Genomic DNA, 16850 nt, shown 5'->3' with positions numbered 1-16850 from the left:
AGCAAATACCAATAGATCTGAAGGGAGAAATTGACAACAATACAAAAATGAGAGAGACTTCACTATTCTACTTACAATAGTGGATAGAACACCAGCAGGCAGAAAATCAATAAAGAAACAACTGACTATTGTTTGACAGAACATTGATGAAGGAAATTGAAGATGATACAAAGAAATGGAAAGTTGTCCCATGTTCGTGGATTGGAAGAATTAATATTGTCAAAACGTTCTTACTACCTAAAGCAATCTACGTATTTAATGAAATCGCTATCAAAGTTTCCGTGACTTCTACCTTATCCTATAAAAAAATTAACTTTAAAAGGATCATTTTGTTGTTTTTTAGTTGCGAAGTCAAGTCTGACTCTTTGCAACCCCATGGACTGTAGCCTGCCAGGCTCCTCTGTCCATGGGATTTCCCAACCAAGAATACTGGAGTAGGTTGCCATTTCCTCCTCCAGGGGATCTTCCCAACCCAGGGATCAAAGCTGCATCTCTTGTATCTCCTGAGTTGGCAGGTCGATTCTTTTCCACTGCACCACCAGCAAAGCTCTAAAAGGATCATAGACCTAAACATAAGATCAATGACTATAAAATTCTTAGAAAACATAGGGGCAAGTCTTCTCTTTTATTTGTATTTGACAATGGATTTTAGATATGACACCAAAAATATGAGCAACAGAAGAAAAAATAGGCAAACTGGATTTCATCAAATTAAACACTTTTGTATATAAAAAGACACTACCAAGAAAGTGAAAAGCCAACCTATAGAATGTGAGAAAATATTTGAAAATCACATTTCTGATAAAGGACTTATAGTGGACAACATAAACAACTCTTTCAACAACAAAAAGACAAGGCTCAGTCTTGTCTGACTCTTTGCGACCACACAGACTGTAGCCCATCAGGCTCCTCTGTCCACGGAATTTTCCAGGCAAGAGTACTGGAGTGGGTTGCCATTTCCTCCTCCAGGGGATCTTCCTGACCCAGGGATCAAACCCACATCTCTTGTGTCTCCTGCATTGGCAGGCAGATACTTTACCAGCTGAGCCTCCAGGTAAACCCTAACAAAAAGACAGATGACACAATAAAAAATTGGACAAAGATTAAAACCACAATGAGACATGAGTGTATACCCATTAGGATGACTACCATTAAACAACAGGTAATAACAAGTGTTGTGAGGATGTGGATGTATTGGCACCATCACACTTTGCTGTTGGGAATTTAAAATGGTGCCGCTGATGCGAAAAAATTAGTGACTTCTCTGAAAGTTAAACATAAAATTACCATATTACCCAGAAATTCCACTCATAAGTGTACTTTCAGGAGAATTGAAAACAGATAACTTTAAATGAATGCTTGGACACAAAGTTTTTCATACGTCTTCATATTTCATAGCAGCGCTATTTACCACAGACCAAAGGAAGAAGCGATTCAACGTACATTTTTATTTGGATGATCAAATAAACACAATGTGATATATACATACAATGAAATATTACTCAGCCAGATATATATTGTTTAAGGTGAACATGTATGAATCCATAAAGAAAATCACCAGTATGAAGAAGACAACTCCAGAGTAAAGGGAGGGGAGGGAGTACAGAGGATCTCAAGGGAGCATCAGAGGTAATAGTAATGTGCTGTTTCTTAATCTGGACATGGGTTCACAGTGTTGGTCCTCTATAGCATAATTTTTCATACTGTATACATATATTACTAGTATTTTATAATGTAAATTTTATCTGAATGGTAATGATAATCATGCCAAACCAGAAATTTGGAGGAAGAATATACTACTCTTTGATCCACCAATGTGTTATTAAAAAATAATTTATTGGACTTCCCTGGTGCCAGTGGTTGAGACTCCATGCTTCTATTGCAGAGCTCATGGGTTCAATATCTGGTTAGAGATTTAAGATACCACATGCCACTCGACATGGCCAATAAAAACAAAAACAAACACAAAAACACTTTATTGGGTCTTTTGGATTACCCAAAAAAAAAAAAAAATTCACATTGGTTGTGATGAGTGAAATGTGGAAATGTATAAAGAAGTTAAAAATCCTCGCACTCCTCCCACCATGAAGATTTCAATGATAAAATTATGTGTTCCATCTTTCTACTGACACAAGTATATGTAGTCAATATTCCAGCTTTATTAATTTTTTTCCTTTATAAATGGGAATATACATATATATATATGCACATATGTATGTGTGTGTGTGTATATGAAACTCAGCAACTCATTTATTTAACAGTATTTGTGGGCTTCCCCGGTGGTGCAGTGGTAAAGAATCCACCTGGCAATGAAGGAGTCACAGGAGATGTGGGTTCAACCCCTGAGTCGGGAAGATCTCCTGGAAGAGGAAATGGCACCCACTCCAGTATTCTTGCCTGCAAAATGCCATGGACAGAGGAGCTGGTGGGCTATAGTCCAGGGGATCACAGAGAGTCAGATTCAGCTGAGTGCACATGTGTGCGCACACACACACACACACACACACACACACATACACATACACTGTGTAAAAAACATTCAGGCCTAATTGATTCTTAAATACTGCATAATACCTCCCTGAGTGACTAGATCCTAATTTAGTCCGCCATCAGTTCATTCCCAGTTGTTTGTCACTACAAGTAATGCTAGTAATACAATGAACTTCCTTGCCCTTGGTCCTAAATTGGGATTACAAGCTGACTTAACATTTTAGATGCTAAAAATAACTGATTACTTTTAAATCTTTTGCTGCAGTTTACAGACTGGGCAGCAGAAACAATACTGCTGTGTTTCTCACGGCATCATTAGAAAGGGGTACGGACTACTACTCTTCTGGTTTGCCAAGCTGGTGAGTGAAAACTATCTGATTTGTGTGTAAAGCACCAGCACTCTTCATTATGGTCAGTGAAAGTGAGCTCATTGCTTCTCAGCACCTTCTGGGGAACATTTAGAAATGCTGATGCCTGGGCTTCACCACAGCATTCACCACAGACCTATGGAACCAGCATTTCTGGAGAAGGGCCCAGGATACCGCTGGATACCACAGTGTCTGTGTTTTAATTTCCCCAAATGACTCTGATACAGCTAGTTGAGCACAGGTCCATCAACAATTAGAAATCATGAATAGAGCCTCTATCTAGAATTGAGAAAACTGAATTTCAAAAGCTGTGATGTATTAATTGTTTAAGAAAACAATGTACCCAGATAATGATTATGGTGAGAAATTCCAAAATTCATTTTATATGCAACGTTTTAATTCCATGAATTGTTTGAAATAAGGAATACCTAATCTTTCTCAGCTTTAGAGGTAAAACCCAAGATAGGAGGCAGCTATGAAGTGGATATTTTAGAATGACAGTTTTCTGGCCAACTGTGAATCTCTTCTTAAAGAAAGTATGAATACTGAATATCTGATCTTTCTGAAAATGAAATAAAATCAGGGGCATTCTGGCCCATCATTGCTGGACTCTGTCCTGTGAAACTTCCTCACTCGAAGAATAGAGAAAAAAAACTGCTACTTCAGTTTCTATTAGGATGTATCTGGGCAGAACAAGGCAAGTGGTTTCTAAAGACAATCACCCTAGAAGAGAGGCCAGCTCAGGTGTGTGGGAGGTGCCTGAAGAGACTGGAGCAGTAAGGCAGAGCCCTTCTTTCTTTTTGAGATCAAAGAGGGGCCCCTTTATTGTCACATACCAGGAACAGCCACCAGGTGGCGAGATTCTCCCATTTTCCCTAAAGATCGAAATGTTTAAAAGTGGCAGATTAAATGACTTCAAATGACTTCAAATCCTCTACCTGGATAAAACTCAAAGTGAAGGAGACAAGAAGGCACATGGTAGGCTCTCGGTGTCTCAGATAAGAGCACCCACCTTGCATGGGGAGTTGTGAGGAAATGTTTAATATATGTGAAGCCCTGAGACCCTGCCTAGCTGGTTCTAAGGACTCAGTAACTTCCATTTAAAATATGTAAAATTAAAAATAAGAAAACCTCTAGGATTATAAACTCATGATAATTGTTTTTGTGCTGAGTTCCAGTGTAAGTTTCTGTTTATTCGTCAAATCCTCTACAAAGTCATATCTATGTCAAAATTAAAATAACCTAGATAAAATAGATATGTAAGTGTTATAGAAAACAGAGTTTAAATACTTCCTCTTTTGAGTGAAAATCAATCAATATACAAAAGCCCAAGTTTATGTACCAGATAAATTCAAGAGATGGCCGAAGTCTTTATTTTAAAAAGAGATCCGTCACAGACTTCCTTAAAAGCTAAGTTTTCTTTCTACCTTAAGAAGTTGATTCCATTTGTTGAATTTGCTTCTGACTGCTCTGTAAAATGAACTGAAGGTATCCTCAGAATACACTGTGAGGCTGATGATTTGCTTTCTTATCCTTTGCTTTCCCTGTTGTGGGTTTTCCCCGTTCCTCTAAGCTTCCCATGCTTCTGTCTCCAGACCCTCTCCAGGAGGGGTGCAGAAAGTGGATGGAGATTGAGAGGCAATGCAGCACAAAAGCCCTCACCTTCAGGACTGGAAAGTGAAGTGTGAGTTGGATGTGATACTGTTTGTACTTGGGCAGCCTTCACATTGGGGCCAGGTTTCACTCTAGGGAGATAATAGAAAAGAGAAAAAGGGACCATTTATTGAGCACTTTCTCTATTTTGGGTGCTCTTGTTTGTATGCTCACTTATTTTCTATAGAAACCTTGTGATGGAGGGATGGGGATAATCATCCATTTACATAGGAAGAAACAGATCACAGAGCTAAACTGCAAGGTTGTAACCTTAGGTTGGTCTGATTCCACAGCTCAAATGTTGAACTGCGTGGGGTTCGATTAGGAGTTAGGTGAAGAAGAGCCTTTCTATGTAATTCTGGGAAACAAACAAACGAAAATAGTGTTAGCAAAGCTCCACCAGCTCAACTATGAACAAAACCTTCTTCTGTGACACTTGCCCCCAAACATATACAGAGTCCTTTGATACTACCTCATCTAAAATAGTCTGTTTTGTGCAATGTACTAGCATACATACATTGGTGTCAGATAGATCTGATTTTCCATATTTTTATGCTAACGAGATAATTATTTTATTATTTTTCGTGACGATGCAATATGAAGTCATAGTCACCACATTTTGGGGACTCAAAAATGTGTCCAAAAAAAAAAAAAAGAATTAAAGCATTTATTTGACATGCACAGCCTTTGTAACAAACTGAAAATATTTCCTGCTAGCAAAGCTGGGACAATAAGAACAAAACAGCTCCACCAAAAACTGCTTGTCATATTTTTCTTTGACAGTAAGGAATGCTGAATTAGGTAACAACAAGTCACCTGAAAATGTGAGTGAAATAATGACAAAAAATTATCTCATAAAAATTTTTCTATATTTATTAAGAAACTTCATTATTTTAATAAAAACTCTGGTGCAAATTTTAAAGTGATTGATTTACCAGCCTGCATGTACTCTAAAGTATGGGCTTCCCTGGTGGCTCAGTGGTAAAGAATCCACCTGCCAATGCAGAAGATGTGGGCTCAATCCCTGGGTTTGGAAGATTCCCTAGAGGAGGAAATGGCAACCCACTCCAGTATTCTTGCCTGGGAAATCCTATGGACAGAAGAGCCTGACGGGCCACAGTCCATGGGGTCGCAAAAGTGTTGGACACCACTAAGTGACTGAGCCCAAGCATTGTAAAGTATATATAAATTTAGGCTTGTCCTAGAGGTATAAAACATTCTGGGTTATTCATTAGGTTGGCCTAGGCCGCCAAGAGGAGTTACCCCACGCCCAAGGTCAGGGGAGGCGGCCGAGAAGAGCAACCCCATGTCCAACGAGTGACAGCTGTGTGGGCACAGGAGGGCCAGGAGGAGCTACTCCACATTCAAGGTCAGGAGGGGTGGCCATGAGGGGATACCCCTCGTCCAAGGTAAGGAGCAATGGCTGCGCTTTGCTGGAGCAGCCATGAAGAGATACCCCACGTCCAAGGTAAGAGAAACCCAAGTAAGATGGTAGGTGTTGCCAGAGGGCATCAGAGGGCAGACACACTGAAACCATAATCACAGAAAACTAGCCAATGTGATCACACAGACCACAGCCTTGTCTAACTCAATGAAACTAAGCCATGCCTGTGGGGACACCCAAGATGGACGGGTCATGGTGGAGAGGTCTGACAGAATGTGGTACACTGGAGAAAGGAATGGCAAACCACTTCAGTATTCTTGCCTTGAGAACCCAATGAACAGTATGAAAAGGCAAAATGATAGGATACTGAAAGAGGAACTCCCGGGTTGGTAGGTGATCAATATGCTACTGGAGATCAGTGGAGAAATAACTCCAGAAAGAATGAAGGAATAGAGCCAAAGCAAAAACAATAGCCGGTTGTGGATGTGACTGGTGATAGAAGCAAGGTCCGATGCTGTAAAGAGCAATATTGCATAGGAACCTGGAATGTCAGGTCCATGAATCAAGGCAAATTGGAAGTGGTCAAACAGGAGATGCCAAGAGTGAATGTCGACATTCTAGGAATCAGTGAGCTAAGATGGACTGGAATGGGTATTAACTCAGATGACCATTATATCTACTTCTGTGGGCAGGAATCCCTTAGGGAAAATGGAGTAGCCATCATGGTCAACAAAAGAGTCTGAAATAAGTACTTGGATGCAGTCTCAAAAACGACAGAATGATCTCTGTTCATTTCCAAGGCAAACCATTCAATATCACAGTAATCCAAGCCTATGCCCCAATCAGTACCACTGAAGAAGCTGGAGTTTAACGGTTCTATGAAGACCTATAAGACCTTTTAGAACTAACACACAAAACAGATGTCCTTTTCATTATAGGGGACTGGAATACAAAAGTAGGAAGTCAAGAAACACCTGGAGTAACAGGCAAATTTGGCCTTGAAGTACGGAATAAAATGGGGCAAGGCTAATAGAGTTTTGCCAAGAGAACGTACTGGTCATAACAAACACGCTCTTCCAACAACACAAGAGAAGACTCTATACATGGATATCACCAGATGGTCAACACTGAAATCAGATTGATTATATTCTTTGCAGCCAAAGATGGAGAAGCTCTATACAGCCAGCAAAAATAAGACTGGGAGCAGACTGTGGCTCAGATTATGAACTCCTTATTGCCAAATTCAGACTTAAATTGAAGAAAGTAGGGAAAACCACTAGACCATTCAGGTATGACCTAAGTCAAATCCCTTATGATTATACAGTGGAAGTGAGAAATAGATTTAAGGGACTAGATCTGATAGACAGAATGCCTGATGAATTATGGATGGAGGTTTGTGAACATTGTATAGGAGACAGGTATCAAGACCATCCCCAAGAAAAAGAAATGCAAAAAAAGCAAAATGGCTGTCTGAGGAGGCCTTACAAATAGCTGTGAAAAGAAGAGAAGTGAAAAGCAAAGGAGAAAAGGAAAGATATAAGCATCTGAATGCAGAGTTCCAAAGAATAGCAAGGAGAGATAAGAAAGCCTTCCTCAGTGATCAATGCAAAGAAATAGAGGAAAACAACAGAATGGGAAAGACTAGAGATCTCTTCAAGAAAATTAGAGATACCAAGGGAACATTTCATGCAAAGATGGGCTCAATAAAGGACAGAAATGGTATGGACCTAACAGAAGCAGAAGATATTAAGAAGAGGTGGCAAGATTACACAGAAGAACTGTACAAAAAAGAGCTTCATGACCCAGATAATCACGATGGTGTGATCACTCACCTAGAGCCAGACATCCTGGAATGTAAAGTCAAGTGGGCCTTAGAAAGCATCACTACCAACAAAGCTAGTGGAGGTGAGGGAATCCCAGTTGAGCTATTTCAAATCCTAAACGATGATGCTGTGAAAGTGCTGCACTCTATATGCCAGCAAATTGGGAAAACTCAGCAGTAGCCACAGGACTGGAAAAGGTCAGTTTTCATTCCAATCCCAAAGAAAGGCAATGCCAAAGAATGTTCAAACTACCGCACAGTTGCACTCATCTCACACGCTAGTAAAGTAATGCTTAAAATTCTCCAAGACAGGCTTCAGCAATACGTGAACTGTGAACTTCCAGATGTTCAAGCTGGTTTTAGAAAAGGCAGAAGAACCAGAGATCAAATTGCCAACATCTGCTGGATCATGGAAAAAGCAAGAGTTCCAGAAAAACATCTATTTCTGCTTTATTCTATGCCAAAGCTTTTGACTGTGTGGATCACAATAAACTGTGGAACATTCTGAAAGAGATGGGAATACCAGACCACCTGATCTGCCTCTTGAGAAACCTATATGCAGGTCAGGAAGCAACAGTTAGAAATGGCAATGAAACAACAGACTGGTTCTAAGTAGGAAAAGGAGTACTTCAAGGCTGTATACTGTCACCCTGCTTATTTAACTTATATGCAGAGTACATCATGAGAAACACTGGGCTGTAGGAAGCACAAGCTGGAATCAAGATTGCCAGGAGAAATATCAATAACCTCAGATTTGCAGATGACACCACCCTTATGGCAGAAAGTGAAGAGGAACTCAAAAGCCTCTTGATGAAAGTGAAAGAGGAGAGTGAAAAAGTTGGCTTAAAGCTCAACATTCAGAAAACTAAGATCATGACATCTGGTCCCATCACTTCATGGCAAATAGATGGGGAAACAGTGGAAACAGTGTCAGAATTTATTTTTGGGGGGCTCCAAAGTCACTTGGAGAAGGCAATGGCACTCCACTCCAGTACTCTTGCCTGGAAAATCCCATGGATGAAGGAGCCTGGTGGGTTGCAGTCCTTGGGGTCGCGATGAGTCAGACACGACTAAGCCACTTCACTTTCATGCATTGGAGAAGGAAATGGCAACCCACTCCAGTGTTCTTGCCTAGAAGGACAGAGGAGCCTAGTGGGCTGCCATCTATGGGGTCGCACAGAGTCGGACACGACTGAAGCGACTGCAGATGGTGATTGCAGGCATGAAATTAAAAGACGCATACTCCTTGGAAGGAAAGTTATGAACAACCTAGATAGCATATTCAAAAGCAGAGACATTACTTTGCCAACAAAGGTCTATCTAGTCAAGACTATGGTTTTTCCAGTGGTCATGTATGGATGTTAAAGTTGGACTATGAAGAAAGCTGAGCTCTGAAGAATTGATGCTTTTGAACTGTGGTGTTGGAGAAGGCTTTTTAGAGTCCCTTGGACTTCAAGGAGATCCAACCAGTCCATTCTAAAGGAGGTCAGTCCTGGGTGTTCATTGGAAGAACTGATGCTAAAGCTGAAACTCCAGTACTTTGGCCACCTCATGTGAAGAGTTGACTCATTGGAAAAGACCCTGATGCTGGGAGGGATTGGGAGCAGGAGGAAAAGGGGACGACAGAGGATGAGATGGCTGGATGGCATCACTGACTCGATGGACATAAGTTTGGGTAAACTCCAGGAGTTGGTGATGGACAGAGAGGCCTGGTGTGCTGCAATTCATGGGGTCACAAAGAGTCGGACACGACTGAGCGACTGAATTGAACTGAACTGAATATTTAAAATAAGTCTGCAGTCCATACAGTTCCCTTCATAGGTTCCCTAAAATCACTTGCCAGGCCATCTCTGAGAGAGAGAGAGATCAATATAAAAGAAACATCATGCTCTTCCTTCTTAACCTATTTAGACAAGTGGAGGAAACCAAATGAAATCAGCCCAAAGCAACTTATTGGTGAGCATTGCACTTAGTGTGGTTTCAGAAGCTTTTAACAAAAGATCCCTCCCAATTTGCACCAATAAGATAAAAAGCTTGAGGTAAAGTGATTCCGGGCTTGGTTAAGTCAGTGGCTCATTGTCATCACTGAAGAGCCAGGTCTCTTCGTTCTCTGCTGCACTTTGCTGGTAATATTGGCTTTCGAGTGCTGGCTTGCAGGATGACAGCAGCAGACTCGGGTCCTTCACAACACTAAAAGCTACCTTGTACCCCCTTTTAAGACTGAGCAAAACTCTTCCACACTCACTGTTCAGAATTATTTATCCAAGTCCTCTGTGGATTTCCCCAGTTGAAGACCCCTTTTCTACATCAGTTCAGTTCAGTTCAGTCGCTCAGTCATGTCTGACTCTTTGCGGCCCCATGAACTGCAGCACGCCAGGCCTCCCTGTCCATCACCAACTCCCGAAGTCCACCCAAACCCATGTCCATTGTGTCGGTGATGCCATCCAACCATCTCATCCTCTGTTGTCCCCTTCTCCTGCCTTTAATCTTTCCCAGAATCAGGGTCTTTTTAAATGAGTCAGCTCTCCAAATCAGATGGCAAAGTACTGGAGTTTCAGCTTCATCATCAGTCCCTCCAGTGATACCTACATAAAGTCAAATCATTGACACTCCCAGCCAATTCATGCTGCTTATACAGGGTCCCTCCAGTGGTGTGCTGGATCCAGCTTGTACTCTCTTGTAAGAGCCATTTGCTCACTTGGCTTTCAAACTCTGCCTTCAGTGGCCTTAATAGTGAAATTGACCATGGTGGGGAGTAGAAATTGGGAAACATTTAAATTGAGATTGTTGGTTGTTTTTGGTTTTTTTGTGTGTTTTGTTTTGCTTTCCCTGAAGATCTAGTTGTCAAATATTTACCAGCACACTGTAGCTCCAGCAGTGATGAATACATTTCACATACGTATCTCTGTTTTTTAACCACATAACAGAGAATACCAGTAGTGATCGGGGCATTGCCAATACATTATCAGTTTGAAATGAATTTGTCATCTGAAATAGTTAAATCCCCCTTGTAATGAAGTAATGTAGCCTGTGGTTTAAGTTTTAAGCTTATGATTTGCACAGGATTTTTTCTAAGTAAATATTTTCCTTAGATAGAATTTACAGATGAAATAAATGAAAGCAAAATATCTTCCCCTAAATCATCTGAAACTACAAGCATATTTATATTTTATAATTTATGTAAACTACTCATGTGTGAATAAAGCAGAACATAGCTATCAATGTACAAGGATCAAGTGATCTAAATTCTCACTTTGTTCTGGAATGAGTAGAGTATGCACTAGAAAGTCCTAGGTTTAGAGAGCACTGCCTAAATAAAAAGTGCCCTCATTCATTTAAACAAGCATTTATTAAGAATCTAGTAAGTCCAGGCAACAATGACTTACAAAAGACCTGGGCCCTGCTTACATAAGCCTTACAATCTAAGAGGGAGAGGAAGGTTAAATAAATACATAAATGAGTACAAATTTAGCAGTGGAACAGTTGAAAAGACGTAGAAATCTTTTTAAGCTTGGGAAACTGATCCAACTGGGTTGCAGAGAGTAAGAGGGAAAGAGCTCCAAGTTAGAATCTATATTCTGGGGAAATCTGTTTTCCAAGAGATTCTGGGAAAACTTGCCAGCCATTTTGGCCTCAAAAATAATGAGGAACCATTTGAAGGGTTTTAAGCACAAGAGTGTCAGGATTAGATTTGCATTTTCAAAAGATTGCTAGCTGAAGAGGCAAAAAGATCTTGGCTTGGGAAGAATAGACAGAGGGAGAGCAGTCCTTTGGCTATTGTAGCAATTTTAGTGGGGTCGGGGCCTCAGACCAGGGCATTAATGGAGGATATGATAAGAAGTGTCTGAAACACATCTGAACTGACAGGGCTGCCCGTGAAACACTTTAGCTGCCTTCAAGGAGCTTATAATATAATTGGAGAGGCAAGTCACGGATGTAAAATCACAGAAACAGTGTATAATTAGGAAATAAACTAGGAAGTTCAAATTCTGAGGGACACAGGAACTGAGAGCAAGAAGTGGGTCAGGACTCCATGGTTCGGATTTGCAGAGAGAAGCCAGAGGTGAGAGGTGGCAAGAGGGAGGGCAGTGAGGGGAGAGGCAGGGCTGGCACAGTGGGATGAAGAACGAATCTTATTAGGTATGTAGGGTAAGGCCAAATGATGAGCTCTTGAGAAGGTCAGAGTTTGAAAGACTTGATGTGATATGAAAATGAGTCACCAAAAATGTTTTACATAGGAAGGATACCAAATTAAAGTAAGCTTTAAAGAAGTTTCATATCAGATCAGATCAGATCAGTCGCTCAGTCGTGTCTGACTCTTTGCGACCCTATGAATCGCAGCACGCCAGGCCTCCCTGTCCATCACCAACTCCCGGAGTTTGCTCAGACTCATGTCCATCGAGTCAGTGATGCCATCCAGCCATCTCATCCTCTGTCGTCCCCTTCTCCTCTTGCCCCCAGTCCCTCCCAGCATCAGAGTCTTTTCCAGTGAGTCAACTCTTCGCATGAGGTGGCCAAAGTACTGGAGTTTTCAGCTTTAGTATCATTACTTCCAAAGAAGTTTACCAAATTCTTGTAGTTAATTAGACTGAGAACTTGCCGCCTACATGGTTGTTGAGTGGGGAATTGGACTTAGATGTTGCTGATTAAGATTGGAGGTGAGGCCTAGGAAATAACATAAACAGAACACTCTTCAACATAAATCGCAGCAACATTTTTTTGGATCTGTCTCCTACAGTAAAGGGAAAAAAAGCAAATACAAACAAATGAGACCTCATTAAACTTAAGTCTTTGGCACAGCAAAGGAAACCATTGACAAAATGAAAAGACAGCCTACTGAATGAGAGAAAGTATTTGCAAATGATATGTCAGATAAGGGATTAATATCCAACATATATAAACAGTTCATGCACCTCAACCCCCCAAAAACAGACATTTTTCCACAGAGGAAATGCAGATGGCCAACAGGCACATGAAAAGATGCTCAACATTGCTAATCGTCAGGGAAGTGAAAATCAAAAACCATAATGAGGCGTCAATTCACACCTGTCAGAACAACCCTATCACGAAAAGGAACACAAGTAACAAATGTTGGCTAGGATGTGGAATAAAGGTAATCTTTGTACACTCGTGGTGAAAGTGTAAGGTGGTGAGCCACTGTTGTGGAAATCAGTATGGAGGTTTCTCAAACAGCTAAAAACAGAGCTACCATGTGACTCAGCAACTCCACTCCTGGCTATATGTCTGAAAAAAAAAATTCAAAAAGATACAGGCACCCCAATGTTTATAGCAGCTTTATTTATAATTCCCAAGATATGGAATAAACAAGTGACCATCAACAGATGAATAAATGAAGATTTGGTGTGTGTGTGTATGTATATATGTAATGGAATACTACTCAGACATTAAAAAAAAAGAATTTCCCATTTGCCGCAACATGGATGGACAGGAGAACATTACGTTAAGTGAAATAAATCAGACAGAGAGAGACAAATACTGCATGATATCACTTATATGTAGAATCTACAAAACACAACAAACTACAGCAAATACAGTGCATATAATAAAAAAGAGGCAGACTTACAGATATAGAGAACAAACTAGTGGGCAATGTAGGGGTGAGGGAATGGGACAAACTATTGGATATAATTATAAAAATTATCAAGGATGTATTTTACCACCCAGAGAATATAGCCAATATATTGTAATAACTGTAAATGGAAAGTAACCTTTACAAATTGTATAAAAATTTTTTAAAAATGGAGATGAGGGATGGATATTAGGAACACTCGGTGGGTTGGAGACGATGAATTTGCTTTAGACATAAAATGAGCTTGAAGTGGTGATGAGCTCTCCAGTTGTAAATGTCCAGTAGGCAGTACAGACTGAGTGGTTTTTATCCATATTCTTCTGCATGGCTCACACTTCCAGGTTGTCTTTCCTCATTAGCGTTCTCAAAAGTAATGTTCCGTGATTTATACAAAGGAAACATTTTGCTTTCTAAAGCACCTGGCAAGACTTTACATAATGAAATATCTTGATACATTATCTTAATAGCATATTAAATAATATCTTAACATAATAAAATCGAATTACCCAAATGGTCATAGATTTTTTTGGTATTCTTTACTAGTCTTAATAAGTAATTATGAATTTTTAGGAAATTAGAACTAGAGGTAGACTCCTATTTTAGGGATCTTGGTGAGATAATTTATAGTATTTAGCTTTCATTAAAATGAATATATATTGCAATCTATTGCAAAACAGTTTCAAGATATACTGTTTATTTTTATAAAGAAACATATATTCATGTTTCACAAATCTTGTCTAGTTTATTAGCAATCTACCTTTTTGTCAGAGATTAATGTCCTCTTTATCCCTCCATCCTCCTACCCCTCAACACTCCTAAAATAAACTGCCACCCAAATACCAATAGAGTATTTTGTAGAAAGTCTAGAATTTCAAAGATCCAAATGCTACAAATAACAAACACCAAAAAAAAAAGTCTTTGCTTCAGAGATTAGCTTCAGAGAAGACAACAATTATTGAAGGCATCTGCTAAAAGGATTTTTAATTTAATGGAATTTGTTGTAACTCAATCAGTATAGCACAATTGCTGTGCACCATCTGTTGAAGCTTTGAAACTGCCTCGGATGTTACAGTCATACCCATTAAAATGGAATACTACTTTTTACAAACTTTCCTTCTTCCCATTTATTTTCCAATGCTTTCAGAATCATTAGAAGATGAATTGACAAGGAAAAAAAATCTCAAGAGTCAAAAGGACAACTCAACGGGAAAAAAACCCAAATAACTTGATTTTCAAATGGGCAGAGGACTTGAATAGACATTTCTCCAAAGAATATATACAAATATCCAATAAGTATGTGAAAAGGTGCTCAGCATCACTAATTACTAGGGGCATGTAAATCAAAACCATGATGATATACCACTTCATACTCATTAGGATAACTTTACAAGACAGAAAAATAAACAACAGGAAAAAAACCAGGGGATACATATTGTCAAGGATGTAAAGAAATTGGAATCCCTGTGCACTGCTGGTGGGAATGTAAATAGGGCCACTGCTGTGGAAAACGATATGGCAGTTCCTGAAAAAATTAAATATAGAATTACCATATGACCCAGTGATTCCAATTCTGGATATATACCTAAAAGAATTGAAAGCAGGGAAGCAAATAGATGTTTGTATATCAATGTTCATAGCAGCATTATTCACAAGAGCCAAAAGGTAGAAGTAATTCAAGTGTCTCTTGGTGGATGGACAGATAAGCAAAACGTGGTCTATATACACAGAGTGAAATATTACTCAGGAAAGAAGAAGATTCTGGCATAAGCTACAACATAGACAAACCATGAGGACATTATGTGAAATGAAATAAACCAGTCATAAAAGAACAAATACTGGCAAGGGGCAACTAGAGTAGTCAAATTCAGAGACAGAAAACAGATTGTGGTTGCTTGCCAGGGCTGGGAAGAGAACATTCTTCTTTTTATTAAACTGTCATTTCCTTATGTTATTCTGTACTGTACCTGTCAACATATAAAATGCAACATTATTTATAATAGCAAAAGATTATTAAAAACATACAAGCAAAAACAATAAAATGTTGGTTGAATAATACTAAGGTACATCTTCATAATGGAAACTATGTAATTTTCTCAAGATAGAGTACTACAAAACATCCAAGAAAAGAATATCGGTATTAGAGAACTCCAGGATACTGTGTTACATTAAAAATGAAGAGAGTGGACAGTGTATAGAGTATATCACCCTTTATGTAAGCTACATACACACAAATACATATTTACAGAAACACACAGGATAGGTAAACCAGAGGCTAAATTCCTTTTAATGATGTCAGTTGAGTATGAAGAAGGTATAATATGTTGCTGAATATTCTTTGGTTTATCATTTTAAATTTAAGACCATGCTTTGTTTTAAAATTTTAATTGTCGAATCACATGTCAAATTTTAAATAATTCCTAAAAGTAACTAAAACAAATCTAACTACGTCAAATTTGTCACTTAACCACACATAAAAAAGCATTATTTCAATTACTCTTAGGACACATAGTTGTATACATTTGTAGACTCGTGCATGTGTGCTCAGTTTTGTCCAACTCTTTGCAACCCTATGGACTATGGCCTGCCAGGCTCCTCTGTCCTTGGAATTTTTCAGGAAAGAATACTGGAGTGGGTTGCCATGCCCTTCTTCAGGGGATCTTCCCGACCCAGGGATCAAACCCACATCTCTCTGTCTCCTACATTGGGAGGCAGGTTCTTTACCACTAATTCCACCTGGGAAGCCCTGTACACACTTAGTGGGGTATGTTCTAAGGACAAAGAGAACTGCAAGAAAATCTCAACCTTTAACTGCCAAGTTTACTATTAACAGTAGTGCCAATGTTATTAGTTTGAAATCATTTAATACATATTACAACATAAATAATTATGCTTATGTTGTTAGAAGCCAGGATATTCAGTAGGAATATAAAACCAAGTACATTAAGTAAATGATCAGAAGTTGAATTGAAATATCTCTACAACTAATGACTTCTTAATATTTTGTATGGGAATAATTTCAAACAAAGAAAAGTTGCAAGAATAATACAAAGAAATCATTCTACCCCTTCCCTGGATTCATTTATTATTCATATTTTTCCCCATTTGCTTTATCATTGGAGAAGGCAATGGCAACCCACTCCAGTACTCTTGCCTGGGAACTCCCATGTGTGGAGGAGCCTGTTAGGCTGCAGTCCATGGCGTCGTGAAGAGTCGGACACGACTGAGCGACTTCACTTTCACTTTTCACTTTCATGCATTGGAGAAGGAAATGGTAACCCACTCCAGTGTTCTTGCCTGGAGAATCCCAGGGACAAGGGAGCCTGGTGGGCTGCCATCTATGGGGTCGCACAGTCGGACACGATTGATGTGACTTAGCAGCAGCAGCAGCTTTATCATTGCCTCTGTTTATCTGCTGCTGCTGTTTAGTTGCTAAGTTGTATCTGACTCTTTGCAACCCCTTGAACTGCAGCCCACCAGGCTCCACTGTCCATGAGATTTCCCAGGCAAGAATACTGGAGTGGGCTGCCATTTCCTCCTCCAGGG

Source organism: Bos grunniens, chromosome 1 (assembly GCF_055505025.1).
Source record: "Bos grunniens cultivar Pamir isolate PY7600 chromosome 1, Bosgru_T2T1.0, whole genome shotgun sequence".
NCBI lineage: Eukaryota > Metazoa > Chordata > Mammalia > Artiodactyla > Bovidae > Bos > Bos grunniens.
Note: the sequence above shows the minus strand (reverse complement) of the source record.